Source organism: Ascaphus truei, chromosome 5, assembly GCF_040206685.1.
Source record: "Ascaphus truei isolate aAscTru1 chromosome 5, aAscTru1.hap1, whole genome shotgun sequence".
NCBI lineage: Eukaryota > Metazoa > Chordata > Amphibia > Anura > Ascaphidae > Ascaphus > Ascaphus truei.
In genome coordinates this window covers 238,803,085-238,824,158 of record NC_134487.1, presented here as the reverse complement: position 1 = coordinate 238,824,158, position 21,074 = coordinate 238,803,085, and the positions used below count along the sequence as shown (strand labels likewise).

At 46.3% G+C, this 21,074-nt stretch overlaps 1 protein-coding gene across 1 annotated transcript in view; it reads left to right on the top strand.

Annotated features, from left to right (window-relative positions):
* LOC142495814 (uncharacterized) overlaps nt 1–21,074 on the top strand; it is a 203,860-nt gene that overhangs the window by 117,871 nt on the left and 64,915 nt on the right. The window contains exon 2 of the mRNA XM_075601808.1: nt 16,529–16,568. The gene's annotated coding sequence lies outside the window, so the exon portion shown is untranslated. The remainder of the gene's footprint in view (nt 1–16,528; nt 16,569–21,074) is intronic.

Genomic DNA, 21,074 nt, shown 5'->3' with positions numbered 1-21,074 from the left:
GGGGCAGGGGTGACTGACTGACCGGGGCAGGGGTGACTGACTGACCGGGGCGACTGATTGACCGGGGCAGGGGTGACTGACTGATTGGGGGGGGGGGAGGTACCTCTGGTGTCACACATACTCCCATACACACATACACATTCTCCTATATATATACATACACACACACACACACACACACACACACACACACACACACACACACACACACACACACACACTCCCACATACATACACACACTCCCACATACATACACACACTCCCACATACATACACACACTCTCACATACATACACACACTCCCACATACATACACACACTCCCACATACATACACACACTCCCAGATACATACACATACTCCCACACACATATATACACACACACACACACACACACATATATATACACACCTATATACACACACACAGGCCGCGACCAGCACCACCATGCTCCCCCGCCCATCTCCTGCTCCGCTCCCACATGAGGGGGCTTCCCCCGCTCCCATCACCCGGCGCGGTCTCTGACGCGGGACCGGGGGGAAGCGGGGACATGAGGGGGCATCCCCCGCTCCCATCACCCGGCGCGCTCTCTGACGCGGGACCGGGGGGAAGCGGGGACATGAGGGGGCATCCCCTGCTCCCATCACCCGGCGCGCTCTCTGACGCGGGACCGGGGAGAAGCGGGGACGGAAGCGGGGACATGAGGGGGCATCCCCCGCTCCCATCACCTGACGCGCTCTCTGACGCGGGACCGGGGGGAAGCGGGGACATGAGGGGGCATCCCCCGCTCCCATCACCCGGCGCGCTCTCTGACGCGGGACCGGGGGGAAGCGGGGACATGAGGGGGCATCCCCTGCTCCCATCACCCGGCGCGCTCTCTGACGCGGGACCGGGGAGAAGCGGGGACGGAAGCGGGGACATGAGGGGGCATCCCCCGCTCCCATCACCTGACGCGCTCTCTGACGCGGGACCGGGGGGAAGCGGGGACATGAGGGGGCATCCCCCGCTCCCATCACCCGGCGCGCTCTCTGACACGGGACTGGGGGGAAGCAGGGGGGGGGAAAGCGGGGACATGAGGTGGCATCCCCCGCTCCCATCACCCGCTCACATCACCGCGCGCTCTCTGACACGGGACCGGGGGGGAAGCGGGGGGGGGAGGGAACGGGGACATGAGGGGGCATCCCCCGCTCCCATCACCCGCTGCGCTCTCTGACACGGGACCGGGGGTTAAGCGGGGGGGGGGGGGACAGGGACATGAGGGGGCATCCCCCGCTCCCATCACCCGCCGCGCTCTCTGACACGGGACCAGGGGGGAAGCAGGGGGGGGGGGGAACGGGGACATGAGAGGGCATCCCCCGCTCCCATCACCATAACTGCGGGCAGCAGGAGCACCGGAGAGGGGAGGGAGGTGGAGGAAGGCACAGATAATACTTACTGTGTCCTCCATCCTCCATGGGAAAAAAATGGCCGCTCGTTGGGGGCTGGCTCATATAGAGCCTGGCCGCGCGCCCACAAAGCCTGGGAGCGCGCCAATCATCTGTCAGGTAGGGGGAGTTTTTTTTTTTTTTTCAGCCAGCGCGAACAGGGAAATTTCAGCGCGAGCAGGGAAAATTTAAAAAACAAAACACGTGTGCTGCTTGGGCCAATAGTTACTCGCCTGGGGGTTAAATCCACCCGCCCCGGGCGAGTAAATGTATAGGATTGTCGAACACTGTATATATATATATATATATATATATATATATATATATATATATATATATACACACACAGTTAGGTCCGAACTAATTGGACACTGATACAAGTTTTGTTATTTAGGCTGTGTACCAAAATAAATTCAAGTTACAGTTAAAGAATGAATATTGGCTTAAAATGCAGTCTATCAGCTTTAATTTGAGGGTATTCACATCCAAATTGGAGGAAGGGTTTAGGAATTACATCTCTTTAATATGTAGCCCCCCCCCCCCTTTTTCAAGGGACCAAAAGTAATTGAAAAGCTGTTTCATGGACAGGTGTGGGCTATTCCTTCGTTATTTCATCATCAATTAAGCAGGTAAAAGGTCTGGAGTTGATTCCAGGTGTGGCATTCGCATTTGGAAGCTGTTGCTGTGAACCCACAACATGCGGTCAAAGGAGCTCTCAATGCAAGTGAAACATAGCATCTTTAGGCTGAAAAAAAAAAGAAAATCTATCAGAGAGAAAGCAGGAACATTAGGAGTGGCCAAATCAACAGTTTGGTACATTCTGAGAAAAAAAGAACGCACTGTTGAGCTCTGCAACACAGAAAGGCCTGGACGTCCACGGAAGACAACAGTGATGGATGATCGTAGGATCCTTTCCATGGTAAAGAAAAATCCCTTCACAACATCCAGCCAAGTGAAGAACACTCTCCAGGAGGTAGGCATATCATTATCCAAGTCTACCATAAAGAGAAGACTTCACGAGAGCAAATACAGAGGGTTCACCACAAGGTGCAAACCATTCATAAGTCTCAAGAATAGAAAGGACAGATTAGACTTTGCCAAACAATATCTAAAAAAGCCAGCCCAGTTCTGGAACAGCATTCTTTGGACAGATGAAACTAAGATCAACATGTACCAGAATGAAGGGAAGAAAAAAGAATGGAGAAGGCTTGGAACGGCTCATGATCCGAAGCATACCACCTCATCGGTAAAACACGGTGGAGGCAGTGTGATGGCATGGGCATGCATGGCTTACAATGGCACTGGGTCACTAGTGTTTATTGATGATGTGGCAGAAGCAGCCGGATGAATTCTGAAGTGTATAGGGATATATTGTCTGCTCAGATTCAGCCAAATTCAGCGAAGTTGATTGGATGGCGCTTCACTTTACAGATGGACAATGACCCAAAACATAGTGCGAAAGCAACCCAGGAGTTTTTTAAGGCAAAGAAGTGGAATATTCTACAATGGCCGAGTCAATCACCTGATCTCAACCCGATCGAGCATGCATTTCACTTGCTGAAGACAAAACTTAAGGCAGAAAGACCCACGAACAAACAACAACTGAAGACAGCTGTAGTAAAGGCCTGGCAAAGCATCACAAAGGTGGAAAGCCAGCGTTTGGTGATGTCCATGCCTTCCAGACTTCAAGCAGTCATTGCCAGCAAAGGATTCGACAAAGTATTAAAAATGAACATTTTATTTATGATTGTGTTAATTTGTCCAATTACATTTGTGCCCCTGAAATAAGGGGATTGTGTATAAAAATGGTTGCAATTCTTAAATGTTTCATACGATATTTTTGTTCAACCCCTTGAATGAAAGCTGAAAGTCTGCACTTCTATTGCATCTCGGTTGTTTCATTTCAAATCCATCGTGGTGGCGTACAGAGCCAAAATTATGAAAATTGTATCAGTGTCCAATTGTTTCCGGACCTAACTGTATATATAGTGACCAGTGCCGTCTTAACGCAAGGGCACGCTGGGAGTTGCCCGGGGGCCCCACGAGCATAGGGGCCCCATGCTAATCTATGCACAGACCAGAGTTGAACAATAATTTTCCGATCACCCGCCTCAACATTCAAATCTCCCGCTAACTCGGTAGAAGGAGAAAAATTACGACTTGTAGCAGAGAGTTGGCATGTCTGCATTGCATGTCTGGAGGTACCAATAAATATTAGTTTATTTTATCGATAATTTACATTGTTATTCCTGTGAGTGGTTGTGTAGGCAGGGCCCGGTGCACTGCTTTGCCCGGGGGCCTATAATGCTGTTAAGATGGCCCTGATAGTGACAGTCACTAATTCAGTATGCTGGAGTAAGGAGCATATGTGTGCTTCCAGAATACAAGCTGTTAAACGCCTACTGAAAAGGCTTGCACCTGCAGCTAATTAAGCAGGAAGAACTCCTGAGAGACTGAGAGTTTAAAAGGCAGGAAGTAGCCTACACAAACAGAGCTTGTTTTTCCCCAGAAGGGTGTTATCCCCTGGCTGTTGGTCTGGTCCCCCAGCCCTACGAGGAGCTCTGCTGCTGGGACCCCAACCCAGGATAAAGACTGCTACAAGCTGGACACAGCCTGCTCCCCGGGACCAGCATTCCTGTTTACTGTTGGAGCTGCAATCCATACAAGACCTTAGTTACATAGTTACATAGTTACATAGTAGATGAGGTTGAAAAAAGACTTCCGTTCATCAAGTTCAACCTATGCTAAATTTAGACAACAGATACTTTATCCTATATCTATACTTATTGATCCAGAGGAAGGCAAACAAAAAACCCCATTAAGGGGAAAAATTAATTCCTTCCTGACTCCAAGAATTGGCAATCGGATTAATCCCTGGATCAATATCCTTCCCATGTATACTTATTTGGTATATCCCTTTATACCTTTCCCATCTAAAAAGATGTCCAACCTTTTTTTGAACAATTACATTTTGTATTTGGAGCACATGTTTTGGGTGGAGAACCAGATTAGCTGGCTGCCCTGTTAGAAAGGGACTCCTGGATAAAGTTGAGTTAGTTTCCCTAAACAGGAATAGGTCTTTATTTTATGCTTTATGATTTAAAGGGACAGTACCCATTATGTTAATTTGTCTGCTGGTTAATAAACCAACCCGGTTCAGCTTAATCCTATGCCTAAGCATTTTACTGACCCTGCTGCGAGGCCATTCTGCCACAGGTGGTGTCAGCAATGGGATGCTACACCTCTGAGGGTCAGTAGATAAAGATGTGTTAAGGTCATGAACCCAGGCAGAAAAACAAATATTTTTTTTTTTTGTTGAAGCAAGTGAAATTGCAGCTACTTTAGCAAGTGCTGAATGTAAATTTGCCCTGTCGGGTATGAAAGGATCGCTGTACTGTCTAAATTAAAGTACTGAGTGACGTGTTTGCCCTGCCGGGTGTGAAAGAGAAAAAGAGAAAAAAAACGTTTTTTTTTAAATTGCCGCCGTCAAATGTCCATTTTTGCAATGTACATAATCATACAAAACAGTGTCTCTTCAGGCCATACAATGAGGATGATGATGACAACTCATTTGTGGCCCCAGGAAGAGAGCCGTACCTGCAGATAAAAGCTGCAAAAGTGACCAGCATCCAGAGCGCAGGACCCCATGACCTTGGAGTCAGTGACCAGGAATTCGGAGCCGTGCCGGCTAGAATGAAACCAGGTGACTTTCTAAAGGATTCAGTACGCTGGGCCTGTCGTGAACCAGGTCACATGGGAGAAGCGTGTCCCCAAATTCTAAAATCTAAACACTGATAACAGGAGCAGCATGATGAATATTGTCTCCCACAGCTGCAAGAGCAAGTAACGCGTTGTGAGCGCAAGGAAGATGTGGAAGCTGATAAGTGAGGGTGTGCCCGGTACCCCTGATATCTCTGGAACTAATAAAGCAAAGAGAAAGAAGAAGAAAAAGAAAAGTATTTCTCAAGACACAGAGGAAGTGACCGAACCACTTGAGCGTGCGATATAAAGACAACATGCGTCAGCAAGGCGCCGAGATGTGCTGCAGACCAGAGTGACGGGTGAAATTGTCACGCGACCGGCGGCAAAGAAAAAGGAGGAAAGCTGAATCCTTGGTTCAGAATAAGGAGGCCTTAGTTTCTGCACTCCAAACTGCCCGCAATGATTATGAAGTCCTGTGGGAGCAATTGAATAAGGAATGAGAAGCGAACGCCGACTTAGGCTGCGGTCCCAGTCATGTCTGTGACACACGCGCCCGGCGGGGGGGGCGGCACGTGCACAGCGCTAACCGCGATCTGCGGTCTCCAGGAGAGAGGGAAGCTTGCGACGGGAGGGGGCGTGGTCGGGGATTTGCGGGGGCGTGGCCATCACGTCACGCGGCTGGTTCACCCTCATTGGGTGAACCGCCGGTGGGGGCGTGGCCACGCCTCTGTCGCAAGGTTTGAACTCAATTTCATTGAGTTGAAAAAACCTTGCAGTACGGCGCGGCTGCACCTTCAGTGTGAAGGTGACTACTGGGCCCAGCCCCATTGAGGGGCGGTGCTTACACGCACAGCGAACGCCAAGCCGTGCGCTGTGGCATTGGCTGGGACCGCAGCTTTACAGAGGTGTATACTCCCAGCTATACGTGAGCATGAGACTTTGAAGAAAACAGAGAGTCTCTTACAGAGTGAGTTGGAGGAGGTGACGACAAGTCTGGAAAAGGCCAACACCTCAATTGCTACCATGGATTAAAAGCAGAAAAAGTCTGACGGACTAATTGCTAATCTGAAGCAGGAATATGGGGAGGCTCTGCAAGAGATTCGGAATTGCCGTAGAGAGCTGGAAGTCTCTCAGAAAGAAGTTCACGCTTGCAACACAGAGCTGTGTATATTGAAGGAAACCTATGAGAATGCCCTGAGTAATTTAGAGACTATAAAGAGAGAGAATAAGTCTGAAAGAAAAAAATTCAGATTTGTCTGACCAGGCTTGTGAAGGAAAGAAGCTTCACCAAGCAGAAAAAGTGATGGAACAATTGGCCCAGGAAAATGTTGAAGTGCAGGAAGCACTGGAGAGTGCAGAAAGAAGGCTGCATAAAGAACATGTCTCCCTGGAGCAGCACACCCAAGTAGAGCAAAAACTGTGGAGCCAGTTGCAAGAGCTACGTGTAAGTCTGCAGGAGGCCAAGTTGAAAAAGGCGGATGCTGAGGAGATACGGCAAGTGCTACAGAAGGAAAGTTTCCAGGCTTCTCACAAAGTACAAGTGCTACAGGAACGGCTGAATACCCAGTGTGTCCCTACAGAGCAGTATGAGGAGCTGAACGCCATGCAGTGTGTCACCAGAGTGACAGCTGCTGAGGAGGCACACCGACCACAAAAGCAGACTCCCATTGTCCCATATATAAGTTCGCAAATGATGGAGCAAAAGTTGTCTCCATTGCTGTACCCAAAATTTGCAAAAAGTATACAGAATCAAATATAAAATAATTGTGAGTTAAAATAAACTCAATTTGTGTAGGAGGTAATTTATGATGAACCATCAAAAAGTGTTGAATAGCCGTCACTCCCTTGGCGTGAGAGATACTGGTGTACAGTGCCTGCACGTCCAAAGTAACCAATCAATATCCCTCACTCTAAGCGAACTCACTCAAAATTTGCAGCACCATAGTAGTATCTTTTAAGTGGGAAGGGAGTGATGTGACCAAAGGCTGTAAATAAAAATCCAGGTATAAAGATAAAGTAGAAGTAATGGAATTAATCCCAAAAATAATAAGACGCCCTGGGGGTATAGTGAGGGATTTGTGAAGTTTGGTATATAATAAAAAATAGGGACAGTGGGAGCTGGGATGAACAAGAACTCAAACTCTGCTTTGGTCAAAATTCCTCTTCCAAATGCTGTTTCAACAAGATATTAAAGGCCTTAGTAGGGTCTCTGTAACCTTTTATACGAAATTTCATCTGAAAGAATTCTTTCCGCCTCTTTCTGATAATCCACTAGATTTAGGAGGACTAATCCTCCCCCTTTGTCTGCAGATCGTACCACAACATTGGGATAACTTTGCAACTTTTTAATACTTTGTAATTCACTGGAATTTAAATTGGAATATGAGAAGGGAGTTTTCTTGGCGTTCACAAATGCTTCAATTCTTGTTCAACTAGCTTACCAAATAGCTCAATATATTGACCTCTAGCAAAATAGGGAAAAAATACTGACTTAGGTTTATAACCACTATGAAGGTAGCTACTCACATTAACCAAGTCAGGAGCACTTTCCCTCAAAATGTCCTCTAGATCTTGAATAGGATCCGTAAGAGCAACTCCTGCTAGGTTTTCGGCAGTGTTAACTTGATCAGAGATTTTACCCTCTTTATCAGAGCTACTGCACCGACACACTTTAATCGAGCAAATACCCAGTATGTACCTGGCAGATACCTGGAATGCGCCGCTCCTCACCTCTGACAAGCCCCGTTGCATTTGCCTTCCCAGCCTGGGTTCATGCCTGGCTGACGGGCGGCTGATCTGTTAAATGATAATGATTAGGATTTAATAGGCTGCAATGCTTCGCGTGTCTACCAGATGGCATAAATTCATGAATTGTAATGCAGTATATATATATATACTGTGAAGTATTGCAGCCAGTGGGAATAAAATGCTTCAATCCCTGCCTGGAAAATACCTCAATGCACTCGGGCAGAAAACAGTCACAAACCTCAATACACCCGGGTATACCCGAATTAAGGGACTAGCCGAGCTCGAATAAAGTGTGTCGCCAGTGTATTGAAGTGTCTATGTAATGTAAGTTTCCTCACACATTTTTGCAGGTCTATATATAAATCAAAACCTTTCGGATCATTTTTTGGAGCAAATGATAGAACCTTTTTTTTAGCACCTCAAATAATGGTGTAAGTGTTCAAATATGACAAGTTGAAAATCCCATGGGATATTAATGTCTGTGACTCTGGGTACCTTTCTTTGTTGGTGGGCTTTCTCCCCCCTCGCTTACCACTTCTGAAGAAGATCTTTTCATTGACTGAGGTAATAATAGCCTTAGTGTTGAGGGTGAGTTGTCCAAATTCCAACTTATTTTTCTTTGCTTCTTGATTTCTACTTTTGGAAAAAAAAATGACCCAAATCATTATCACTATCTGTGTGCCTCTTCCAACTGATGAAATCTATTGGCCAAAGGTAGTTCAAAATAACTCTTTTTTTAGAGAGTATTTTTGAAAATCTTTCTTCTTTGTTTGTTCTTCTCTCCTTTTATAATCTTTCTTATCCTCATGTTTCCCAGTCCCACTAAGGTCCACTTTTCATCATGACTTTTATCTTTATTATCATGTTTCATAAACTTTCCTTTATCCTGACCAACATCTCTATTTTGGTGATATTTTCGACTAAGAACAAAACACAAACAAGTGCACCACATATTAGTAAAATGTATATATATATCACAATATTTAATAAAGGTCACTGTGACCACAAAATACAAAAATCACTAAATGAAATGTACAAGACAAAAAACACATATAAAACATATACCATGTATGGTAAATCACACCCCATGAATGCTAAACCAATACATGACTACAGTGAAGTACACAAACTAATAACTAGATGAGTTAAAATAACATCAACTAAGGGTGCCTAATAACTTCTAGAGAAAAACCCAATTGAGGGGAACAAAACTGTCCGCAAGAAGTGGCAGCAGGGGCTCAGTGTGGACGCAAAGCTGTCCGGACACGCGAACACATGGCAGAAAGACCTCTCTGCAAACACTTCCTGGAATGTCTTTCCAGCCAAAGAGAGAGTGCGCAGAGCTATCTCTCGTGACCCCTACCGGTTTCGCAAACAATGCTTCGTCATGAGGTCACGACTGAGGCAGCACATGCGCATTAAGTACTCCTGATCACCAATGAAATCAGCTGAGATACACACTGTCGCTGAACGCGATGCTACAATAACGCATATAGAAATGCATAGTAGTCAAAACCAATACATATAAATACAAACAATGTCGCATAATGTGACGCTATAATGAAAGTGCCCAGTGGTAAAAGAGAATATATATTAAAACATATTATAGATAATGTCGCGTGATGCGACGCTATATTGAAACTTATTGCAGTGCCTAATAAAGAAAGATGTGCTAAAGCATAATAAATATATGCAAATGAAATAATAATAAATATATAGTGTTTGTGCAAATGTTGCTAATAGCACATACAGATTAATAAAGAATACACTTAATAGTGGAAACAAACTTGAGTATAAAAAAATCAATGACATGATAAATAACACAGATTGGTCAAATAATAAGAACCAACCTGTGACAGGGTGCATGAACGTCACCAGCCCTATGCCTGGCAGACCTATGTTTAGGTCTGCAGTGCAGCAGTGACGAGGTTAACTTTCAGCTGGGAGGTCTGGTTAATTAGTCAGATCCCAGCTGCCTCATCAAGGAGTTTTAAAACCCCCAGGCTGCACACACATGCAGCCTATCTGAACCAGAGAGAGTACTGAAAAGCTGAAGTAGGATTACTGCTATAAGGTCTGTCTTCAATATACATTTTTGATGAATGGTTTGCTGTACTGTTACGCTGGAATCTAAACAGCCCTTGTTGGGGAAAGGGCCAAGCCCCGCTCAGGACTTATTTTCTGTTTTATATGCTGAAAAGAAGCTGTTTTATTTTTGTGTGCTGTATTTTTTAAGGCTCAATAAATAAGCCTTTGCAAGAAACCCACGTGTGGATGCATGTACCCTGTAACACAACCCCAAAGGGGTTTAATGAGTTAATTGAGTTAACACTATTTCTAAGATATTAAATATCAGTTATGGCACTGTATTCTATCTTAGAAATGGTGTTAATTCGATACCTCATTAAACCCCTTCGGGGTTGGTTCTTATTATTTAGTGTATTCTTGACTAATCTGTATGTGTTATTTATCATGTCATTAATTTTTTTATAGTCAAGTTTGTTTATTTATACCATATGTGGAATTTTTAATGATTCTTAATCCACGTGGTACTCTTTTTGTTTTAATATACACCTCTAGCGTTGTCATGTCCCACCATGCCCTCATCTCCTGTTCCAGGAGTCTAGTGAGAGACAAAACTCTAGAGGGTAAATCAACCTCAATATCCTCTAATATTTGTTCTTCACAGTACATTTGACCTAACTGGGTGCTTCTATTATTCCTTCCATTTAAACACAATATAAATGATCTAGTGTGTAATTCAATGCTGTATTTAGATTGATTACTTAGTATCTTAGTATTAATATTACTTTAGTGTGTAGGATAAGGTATATTTATTGGTTAGTATATTTCACTGCACTGTCACATCATGCATTAGTACACTCCTTTGTTATTGTAAGAGCCGATTGGGAGTCTGATTCCATTTGCTGCAGTTGATACTTAAAGCTTCAGTTTAGTCTTTTTTATTTTTTTATTTATTTTTTTACTTCAATAGTTTCATGTGGGCAATCTCTAATTACCTAAAGAACTGCATAGCTGCAGGTCAATTCGTTCTCCATGTATTGATCGGCGAAATTTGGTGACATCATTAGAGCTGGCATATGTTTTTCTTCTGCTTCTGTCACTCAGCGGAAGCTCATGAATATTTATGAGCACTCCTGCACTGACATGTGCTAGAGGGAGAGCAGGGATGACAAAGGGGTGTGCCAGGGCTTGTGACAGGACATGAAGGGGCAGTGCCTTAGCAAATGGTTGTTAAAATAGAATACAAGAAAATTGGTCTTTCAAAGTTGTTTTTTTTAAAACAGAAATGCTAAAAGTATTTTTTCTTACTACAGAACTGATTTATTAAAAAAACCACACATGCAGGATATTGACTGAACTGCAGCTTTAATGTGCATGAGCTGCCTCTATTGTGACCTCCAGATGAAGCACATTGTTGTGAAACGCATAGAGGTCACGAGAGGCAGCCCTGCGCAGTTACCCATTGGCTGGAACGTGACGACTAGGAAGCGCCAGCAGGGATAATTGTTTGCCTCGTGTTCGTGCAGTCCGGACAATTTGCGTCCACACAGAGCACCCGCTGCTGCTTATGGTCAGTACTCGTTCACATCATTGGGATTTTAAATTGATGTGTCTTAGAACTCCTTAAGTGGTTGTTAGTTTACTATTTTTTTATTTAAATTTGTGGTTTATTGTGCTTCACAGAAACGAATATTGGTTTCGTATCCTCTTTGTGGGAGTAACAATGTATTATTATTTTTTGTATATGTTATATGTTTTTTTATTGTGATTTATTATTTAATTATTGTGTTTTTGTGAAGTGACCTGATATTAAATATTGATATTATTTTACTAATACGTGGTGCCATTGTACTATTGTAATCTGCAACAATATGGAGGGCAGCAGGAAACAGAAAGCATACCAACACACATAATAATGTTATTTCTAGTTCGTAATGATCTGAATAAATGATGTTAAACAGCAGTCTCTATTTCTGGTAAATTCACAAAAAGCATCCGAAGTTGAGGTCCTCATTAAGACCTATACTGTAGGTGAAAAACATTGTCACGGGAGACCAGCACTTTTAACACATTTATACCCGGCATCATATGATTGAGCAAAGCAGGGAGTTAAAATAAATTGTCATTTATTTCACGAATTGACATACACACAATGTTACACAATTACACTCAAAATACACTTACTGGGACAGGGCCAAACAAAAAAAAATATTCCCAAAACGAAATCTTGAAAAACAGAGTCTCTAGGAGCAATTTCCCAGGAGTGGGAGTTGCTCGCAAAATGGCTTGAAACGGTCCGCGGTCAGCAGCGCTACCTGCAACTGCTGTGTACCCCTACGGAGCTGCTTCGTTCATTCTGCCACTGCTGTAATGGCACCTGGAATCTTGGTATCTTACGAAATCTTAGATGTTTCATTAGCTGGAACTGTGAATTTGATTCTCGAGGGGCTGCACGGATTCTTATAGAGTTTAAATCCCTATCTCTAACTAGTGCAGCCAATCTCTCCGTGGGAATAAGTTTTCCCACCTATCCTGGAGTTGCCAATACTTTGGAAACCTGGCAGATGGGGCTTCTCATTCTGCTAAGAGCATGCGCCAACTTAGCAACTTTGCTCCTTAGCATGTGAGATCCAGCCCCTCTCTCTGGCGACATTAAGTCTGGGCTGGCCACCATTTGCCAAACTGCCTGGACTTTACACTAGGATGTGGGTACTTGAGGATCCCCTCTCCAACTAACACCTTGGGGACACTGAACCCTTTCAACTCTGGGCTTTTACAGACAGGGCACCAAGCCAGCTGGATGTCTTAGAAGTCCGGAGCTGTGCATATTTCACTCATTGAGTGAGTCACTAGAAGCATATAAGTGGGGGCTATAACTAATGAGTAATTCCCGGTCCCCGGTGGTCTGAATGAAAGCCCAAATGTGCCTAACATGTTTGATACACTATTTGAGGGGGACTTATAAAAATTGCGCTATAGGTGTTTTTCACGTTTCTCACTGAACTACGTGCACTGCAAGTTTCAGCGCGCTAGGAGCTTTCTAACTAAAGTTAGCACACAGCCGCTTTTATTCCTCAAGCGCTGAGTTTAATTTTTTTTTTCCAGCCACCTTATACCTGGTGGGAAAGTCACAGAACCCCTATACTGAGTTCTGGGGGTTTGGGCATATACCGAGGGACCCTGGAATGTGATTTCCCCCTGCCCGGTCTTACTGTTCTGGTCTTTGCTGAAGCAGGGAGATCTGGCAATTAGCTGCAAACTGCTTTCCAGGGAAGATTTTGTCCGGTGGTCTGTGTCTTCATGTCCCCAGGAATATGGTAGGATTCCTGAGTACATGTTTTGGGGTAACCAGCAAGTCTGGCAACCTTCTACCCAAACGTACCCTGACAACATTTTACCGTAACATCATCCCTGAAATTCATGCCCTATGAATCTCAGCTGGTTAGCACTCCTGGAACAGTGAAAGACACACATACATCTTTATTGAAATACAATGCACATGCCATAACTGGGTTGCAGAGCTGACACGTCAAACTCCCCAATATGGCTCAGGGGCACCCAGCCGGGCATAATACCTTTACTATTGGCCTGGGTACCCCTCACCATCACACCATTGTACTATTGTAATCTGCAACTATATGGAAGGCAGCAGGAACCAGAAAACATACCAACACACATAATCATGTTATTTCTAGTCGGTAATGATCTGAATAAATTATGTTTAAACAGCAGTCTCTATTTCTGGTAAATTCACAAAAAGCACCCAAAGTTGAGGTCCTCATTAAGACCTATAGGTGAAAAACATAATTTCCTCTTTTAGTACCTCGCAATCAGTAGCGGATTTCCCATTAGGCCGGTTAGACCCGTGCTTAGGGCGGCAACATTTTGGGGCGGCAAAAATGTCCACCCTCATATACCTTTTTTGCGCTCTGGGGCCTCACAGCGTCAAATAACGCTGTGTTACCATGGCAACATGATGCCATGCAATGTCATTTGATGCTGCGGTTCAGAAGGAGGAGGGGGGGGAAGTGGCAGGTAAGGAGGTGGCCGCAACAGCTGTGCCTACGGGCTGCGGAATTTGAAATCTGCCGCTGCTCTCAATTTATTGCAAGATTTTCTATTCTGATTCCTCTTCTGAACAGTTTCCGCTGTCTTTCATAGCCTGTGAAACTTTAATTCACTCATCCAACTTGTTTTGTAAGGCAGAAACTGTGTGGGTGGCAGTGTGAGGTCACACCCTATTATCATCAAGGCTATACCTTTCATCGGCAAGTCATCAGTTAATTCTTTATTTTTCCCTGCCATTTCCTAGCCTGTTGGGACAAAATTTTCTAGCCTAAAACACCAACTTTCAATGCAAACAGACCTCCACGACTCACAATCTATCCTAGTTGCAAACTCAAGAGGACACCATCATTCAGTTCTATCCTGATTAGCATAGAATTGTGATCCTTGATCAGGTACTTTAGAAGATTTTTCCAAAAATTAATATTTACCAATTCTTTACGAACCATGCAGACGGAAATATGTTGTTTTCAAAACGATCCTCCACCACTTAGTTCAGTTACCATGCAGAAAGGACTTTATAGTAATCACACCTTTTTTTGGGACCATCATCAGAGTTACCAAACACAGCATAAAGTGTAAAGTGTAATAAATAAGCAGACAAAACCCACCTGTAGGGAATGCTATGTCAGTAAACAATCAGAATGCGAGAAAGACGGCGCTTTGTCAACTGTCAGCACTATAGTCCATGGGTAAAGAACCAGAAGCATATTGCGCAGCCCCAGCTGGATAGAGAGAATGGCCACCTAGATGCAAAAATGGAGCATCAAGTATAATCAGAGCCATTGTGCATATAAGATAAGTGTGGAGCAAAGCATAAAATAAACAGTGGAACACACACAAAAGTGACAAGACTGGATACATAATATTCTGTGAGTCGATGTTAAGGCACACAGTGACTCCCAAGTCCATAAAATAGAGGGAATAAACTACAACATAGTATAGCTCTGTGATATAGAGTAGGTCAGAGAGAATGTGACTAATGCTCACACACTTGGTGAGTATGAGGATCTCCAACATGGATGCCTTCTGACTTTCCATGACTCTACCAACATGGCCTGCGAGGCAGGAAGTCAGCCTCTTCCTGAGCCGATTGCTCTCATCTGCCTTTTATAAGGCTTACATTCTCCTGTCCTCCTTGCGTGTGCAAGGTACTCGTCTAGTCTCCTGCTGGAAGTCTCGTCTTGGCTGCCTTAGACCCTTGCCTGCTGCCAGACTACCTCACCCCTACTTTTCTCCAGCCCTGACCTCGGAACTGTGACCTCAACCATTCTGCCTCTCTCCAGCCCTGACCCCTGAACCGTACCCTACTATTCTATTGCTTCAGGATTCAAATCCTAGGTATGGACTTCTGCTTAGCGGATCTGTCCCCTGGACATAGCAACATACTGTACACGATCGTAACACAATACACAGGCCATGCAATGGAACCCACATAGGTGGAGAAGGCCGTGTCCCTCCAGGGCCAACTCCTGGGTAGGCACTCCACCTACCTGGCCATGTTGGATACTGCATTGGCTTCCATCGTCTCCATCTTGCAAACCCTTGCAACCCATTTTCTCTGTGCATCCCCGGCTGATTCCTCTTCAGCACCCATTCCTCTGGCCCAGCAAGTGGCACCTATCCTGGTGGTTCTCAAGGAGCCAACTATCCCCAACAGTGAACATTATGCTGGCTCCCCCTCTGGCTGCAGGGGGTTCCTGAATCAATGCCATATCCACTTTGAATTGCAACCATCCTCTTTCAGTTCTCATCACTCTTGGGTGGCGTTTATCATAGCTCTCCTGGCTGGTGAAGCTCTGGCATGGGAGTCACCTTTATACGAGAGGAGTTCACCCCTCCTTCATGGCTGCAGCCTTCATCCAGGCTTTCTGAAGGGTATTCGACAATCCAGATCAGGTAATTACTGCCGAATCCACCCTTATGCGAATTCAACAAGGGAATTGCCCAGTAGGCCGCTACGCAGTCGAATTCCAGATATTGGCTGTGGATACTGACTGGAATGAAGGAGCCCTGAAAGCAACCTTTCGGCAAGGTCTCTCTGAGAAGCTCAAAGATTAACTTACCTGCAGAGACATCTCAGCAGACCGAGATGGACTGATTGCACTTTGCAACTCCTAGGACATCCACATCCTAGAGAAGCAACAAGAGCAGAGGCGGGATCAACAAATCCTGTTGGTTCTTCCAGTACTCATCCTCTAAACCACCTTCCTGTAACAACTACCGTTACGGAGGAGCCCATGCAGTTTTGGGGTATGCGGCTCTCAGAGGAAATGAAGCGCCTCTGACGTCCAACTGGGCTGTTTCTCTACTGCAGTGAGAAGGGGCAAATAGCTCAATCCTAGATATATATCTAGATCCTAGATATATAGATGCCACCCATTTTGGGACCCACTCATTTCGGATTGGAGTGTCAACGGTAGCCTCCGAGCGGGGACTGCCTATCACGCAGATCAAGGAACTGGGGAGGTGGAAATCAAATGTTTATAAGTGGTACTTTAGGTACCAGCAGGCGAGTAATTAAATAATCGTGCAGTTCTAACATGCTTTCTGTTTTCACAGTGGGAAAAGCAGGTGCAGCGTGGGAAGTCTGGCTGATACAGTAGGTCATTCTTTCACTTACTGGGCCCATGTGCGGGCAGCAAGCACGCTGGGTTTGCAGCTGGGAATCCCACAAGAGAGCATGACAATATGATGTCTGGGTAAGAGAGGAATGTGCTGGAGAGATTTGGTGCCAACCACCACAAGTGCACTGGCAGTCTATGGAAGGAAGCCCCACGTGATAATGATCCACCTGGGCGGGAACGATATGGTGTTCACCAAGTCTTTAGACTTAATACTCCATATACACGCAGACTGCGCCAGATTTAAAGCCCTCTGGAGTGACGCAGTTGTTATTTGGTCAGAGATTATATCTTGGCTGGTATAGAGGGCTTTCAGTTGGGTGGGCATTGAGAAAACAAGGCGAGAAGTGAACAGAGACATCCGTAAGTTCATCCTCTCTTGTGGGGGGCTGACTGTGAAGCATGTGGAATTTGAGGAGAGGGGCGTACTTGGCACATGAGGGATGGGGTGCACCTGACGGACGAGGGCATGGATATTTTTTTATTAATAACATGCACAGGTTTTTGCAAGCGATCAGCAGTCTGGGTTTAGGGTCGATGCTTGGTGTGCGGGGTGAGTCCCCAGTAAGTGGGTGTAATGGGTCCTCAGGGTGGTGGTATTGTCTGGCCAGTCATCGTAGGGACACAGTGAATACCCGAAATGGGGCTCTATCCGATGCAGATGGGCCCTAGATAGCAGTCCCCCCGAAAAGATTGTGCGGGCCCGAGGCACCGACGCTGGCTGTCGGGTACTGTACCCCTGGCACCAATCTTAGGAAGCTGGGCTCTATCCTATGCTGGTAGGCCCAGGCGACCATGATAAAGGGGACCTAGGGTGAGTGGATGATGGGCCGGTCGGAAGATGTCTCCCGCTGGATGGTAGATTAGGGCAGTTTGGAGAAGGGCTCCCGCTGGAAGATACCGAGAATGGGGCTGACGAAAAATGACTTGCGACTGGCTGGCAATTTTTACTTCCACAAAACTGTGTCATCTCAGTTTGTTAGTGGGGTGTGAGTAAACCACGCGGTAGGCACACTATGTAACGCTGTGCTCACCACGGACAAGGAGGGACCCCGAAACTGAGGTGAGAAGAGTAACACCTGCACCCACAGCTACGGGGACACGCCTGGAAAGTGGAAAATAGGCGTCTGGAACCGTACGGCAGTATAAGATAAAGTAAGATACTTGCTGGACGAGAAGGGAGGTTCCAGAAGATAGTTGGTACCGAGAGCCTGGGGTCCAGAGCCGGGAGGTAGATCAGAATCTGTAAGCAGGGGAAAGAGGTCGGAGAGTTCAGGAGGTCAGGATACTAGCCAAAAGTCGAAGTCCAGAGCAGATCCACAGCCAAGCCGGTTCGGTACACAAAGGATCACTAGAAAAGACAAAGGGACAAGAGCTAAGGCAGACACGACCGTGGTTAACACTGGTCATACAGAACTATGCTCAGCCAAAGAAGGAATGGCTGAGCAAGGTATAAATAGGAGGAAGGACCAATAGGGAGAGGGGGAGTGATGAGGAACAGCCCCAGGGAAGATAGGGATTGGTATGGACAAGATTGCCACAGCTGTGCTGGATGCGAGGCTTGTGGGCGGTGCACGTGCATCAGGCGTGTGCGCCGCGCGAGAGAGGAACGTGTGGCCTAAGCTGGGGGCGGGAACTCCTCCTGTGGGAGGACGTAACAGTTGTGGTTCGTGCGCGCATGCGTGCTTTCATCGACCACCGCGGGGAGTGAAGTGGAAGGAGGCACAACTTTAAATGACAATATGGATTCTGCTCCAGTTGGTTTGGTGTTGTTGCAGGAGGGTTGGTAAACAGCAGCAGCGGTGGGTCTTCCGGTACTCGTGCACAGACCGGATTTCCTCTCGCTTTGCACTCTCCTTGTCTCAGCTATCGCCTTCTGCGCATGCGTATGCGCTCTGGTCGCAATGCTGGCCAAACTGGGATTGAGCTCGTACTCTTCTGTATGGTGGCCTGTGTTGTCCAAAGTTTGTCATGCGCATGCGCGGAAGGCGATAGCTGAGACAAGGAGAGGGCAAAGCGAGAGGAAATACGGTCTGTGCATGAGTACCGGAAGACCCACCGCTGCTGCTGTTTACCAACCCTCCTGCAACAACACCAAACCGACTGGAGCAGAATCCATATTGACAGTTAAAGACTCTGGAAGACGGTCTGTGGAATCTGGAAACACCTCCTCTCTATGCCATTATCTGTTGGCCGTTTGTGAGTTCCCAATCTCTTTTTAATATCGTTTGTTAATAAAACAGTGTTATACTATGTTCCCTTCTCTTTTCTAATTTTTGAGGTATCACCCAGAAGTCCTCCCTATCCCTACGGAAGATCCATTATCCCTATGTAAGTGTGTTCCTAATAGAAACCTAAATAATTGTTATTGTACTCTAACTACTCCTGATTGTGGTCCCTTTCTCCATTTATATTACATGTGTCCCGGAGTCACAAGTGGAATCACGCGCCGGAGGATCCCCCCGCTCTTTAAGAATGATGAAGAATTGTGAATGAACCCCTTCCTCAAGGTATCCTGGATATACTCGGCCATGGATAGGGGGTAAGAACGGCTCTTGGGTAGGGCAGCACCGGAAAGAAGGTCAATAGGACAGTCAAAGACTCTATGGGGGGGTAACACTTCGGAACGCACCTTATCAAAAACGTCCGCCAGGTCCCAGTAGACTGTTGGGAGAGAAGTTTTGGACTCCGTGGATAAATCCAATCCGGCTAACATCTGTTTGGGGGGAAGACAGGTCTTGAGGCATTGGGGGCTCCAACGTATGGGTTCTTTATTAACCCAATCCAGTTGTGGGTTGTGTAGTTGCAACCAGGGGAGTCCCAGAATCACATCAACCGATGGAGTATGGATCACGTAGAAGATAATCTTCTCTTGGTGACCGTCCTCTGTGGAGAGGGATAGAGAACAAGTCTCCAGGGAAATAAAAGCTGGTTGGAGTGGACGCCCGTCTATGGCCTCCAGACCAACTGGAACAGCTTTAGATCGGAAGGGAATTTTATTCCAATAGGCAAAACTCTGATCAATAAAGTTTCCCTGAGACCCGGAATCTATGAATGTGGAGGCGGGGATCAGGGAATTATTCCAGGCCAGAGAGATAGGTAGCATTATTCTGGTGGGATTTTTTTTAGGAGAAGAAAGAGAGGAAGAGATTACACCCAACGAGACCCTCTCATACCTTATTGGATTTTGGCGTTTCCCGGACGCAGAGGACAGCTTGCCAGAAGATGACCGGAATGACCTCAATAATGGCAAAGACCACCATCTCGTCGGTGCTGTCTCTCAGACGCGGATAGCCGATGACCTCCGAGCTGCATAGGTTCGGGCTCATCCATGGGTTGGGGAACGTAAGGGACGAGGTTGCGGCTGGTAGACCGAGGGGAAGTGGTACGAGGAAGAGCACGTTCAAGTCTTCTTTCTCGTAGCCGCTGGTCCACGCGGATGCAAACTGCAATGAGCTCCTCCAATCTGGTGGGTCTCTCCATGGTGGCCAGCTGGTCCTTAATGGCGTCAGACAGACCCTGCCAAAAAGCTGCGGAGAGTGAGCTATCATTCCATGAGGTCTCCGCCGCGATGGTCCGGAAGTCCAAAGCGTACTCGGCGACAGGACGAGTACCCCGGGAAATATGAAAAAGAGTGGAATCCGCCGTAATCTGGCGACCAGGTATATCAAATACTTGCCTGAATTCCTGAAGAAAGTGAGGGTAGTCACGCATCATAGCAGGTTCCCGCTCCCAGATGGGGGATGCCCAGGCTAGGGCCTTTCCGTTCAAGAGGGATATAATATAAGCCACCCTTGAGCGTGCGGTAGGAAAGCGCGATGAGGATAATTCAAATTGAATCTCGCACTGATTAAGAAACCCTCTGCACTCATGGGGGCCCCCTGCATAGCGATTGGGGGCCGGGAGACGAATATCTAAAGCCACGGAGGAACCCGGAGAGGGAAACGCCGCAGATGCCATGGCAGAGGGGCCTGGGGTATGCTGCAATGAGGAGTCTTAAGAGCTCCTGCGTCATGGAGGCAAGCTGCACCTCTAGCTGGAGAAGTCGCTGCATGGGGCGTGGTTGCTCCACCTCTTCGGGGTCCATGTCTGTGGGGCTGAGCATAATGTAATGCTGTGCTCACCATGGACAAGGAGGGACCCCAAAACTGAGGTGAGAAGAGTAACACCTGCACCCACAGCTACGGGGACACGCCTGGAAAGTGGAAAATAGGCGTCTGGAACCGTACGGGAGTATAAGATAAAGTAAGATACTTGCCGGACGAGAAGGGAGGTTCCAGAAAATAGTTGGTACCGAGAGCCTGGGGTCCAGAGCCGGGAGGTAGATCAGAATCTGTAAGCAGGGGAAAGAGGTCGGAGAGTTCAGGAGGTCAGGATACTAGCCAAAAGTCGAAGTCCAGAGCGGATCCTCAGCCAAGCTGGTTCAGTACACAAAGGATCACTAGAAAAGACAAAGGGACAAGAGCTAAGGCAGACACGACCGT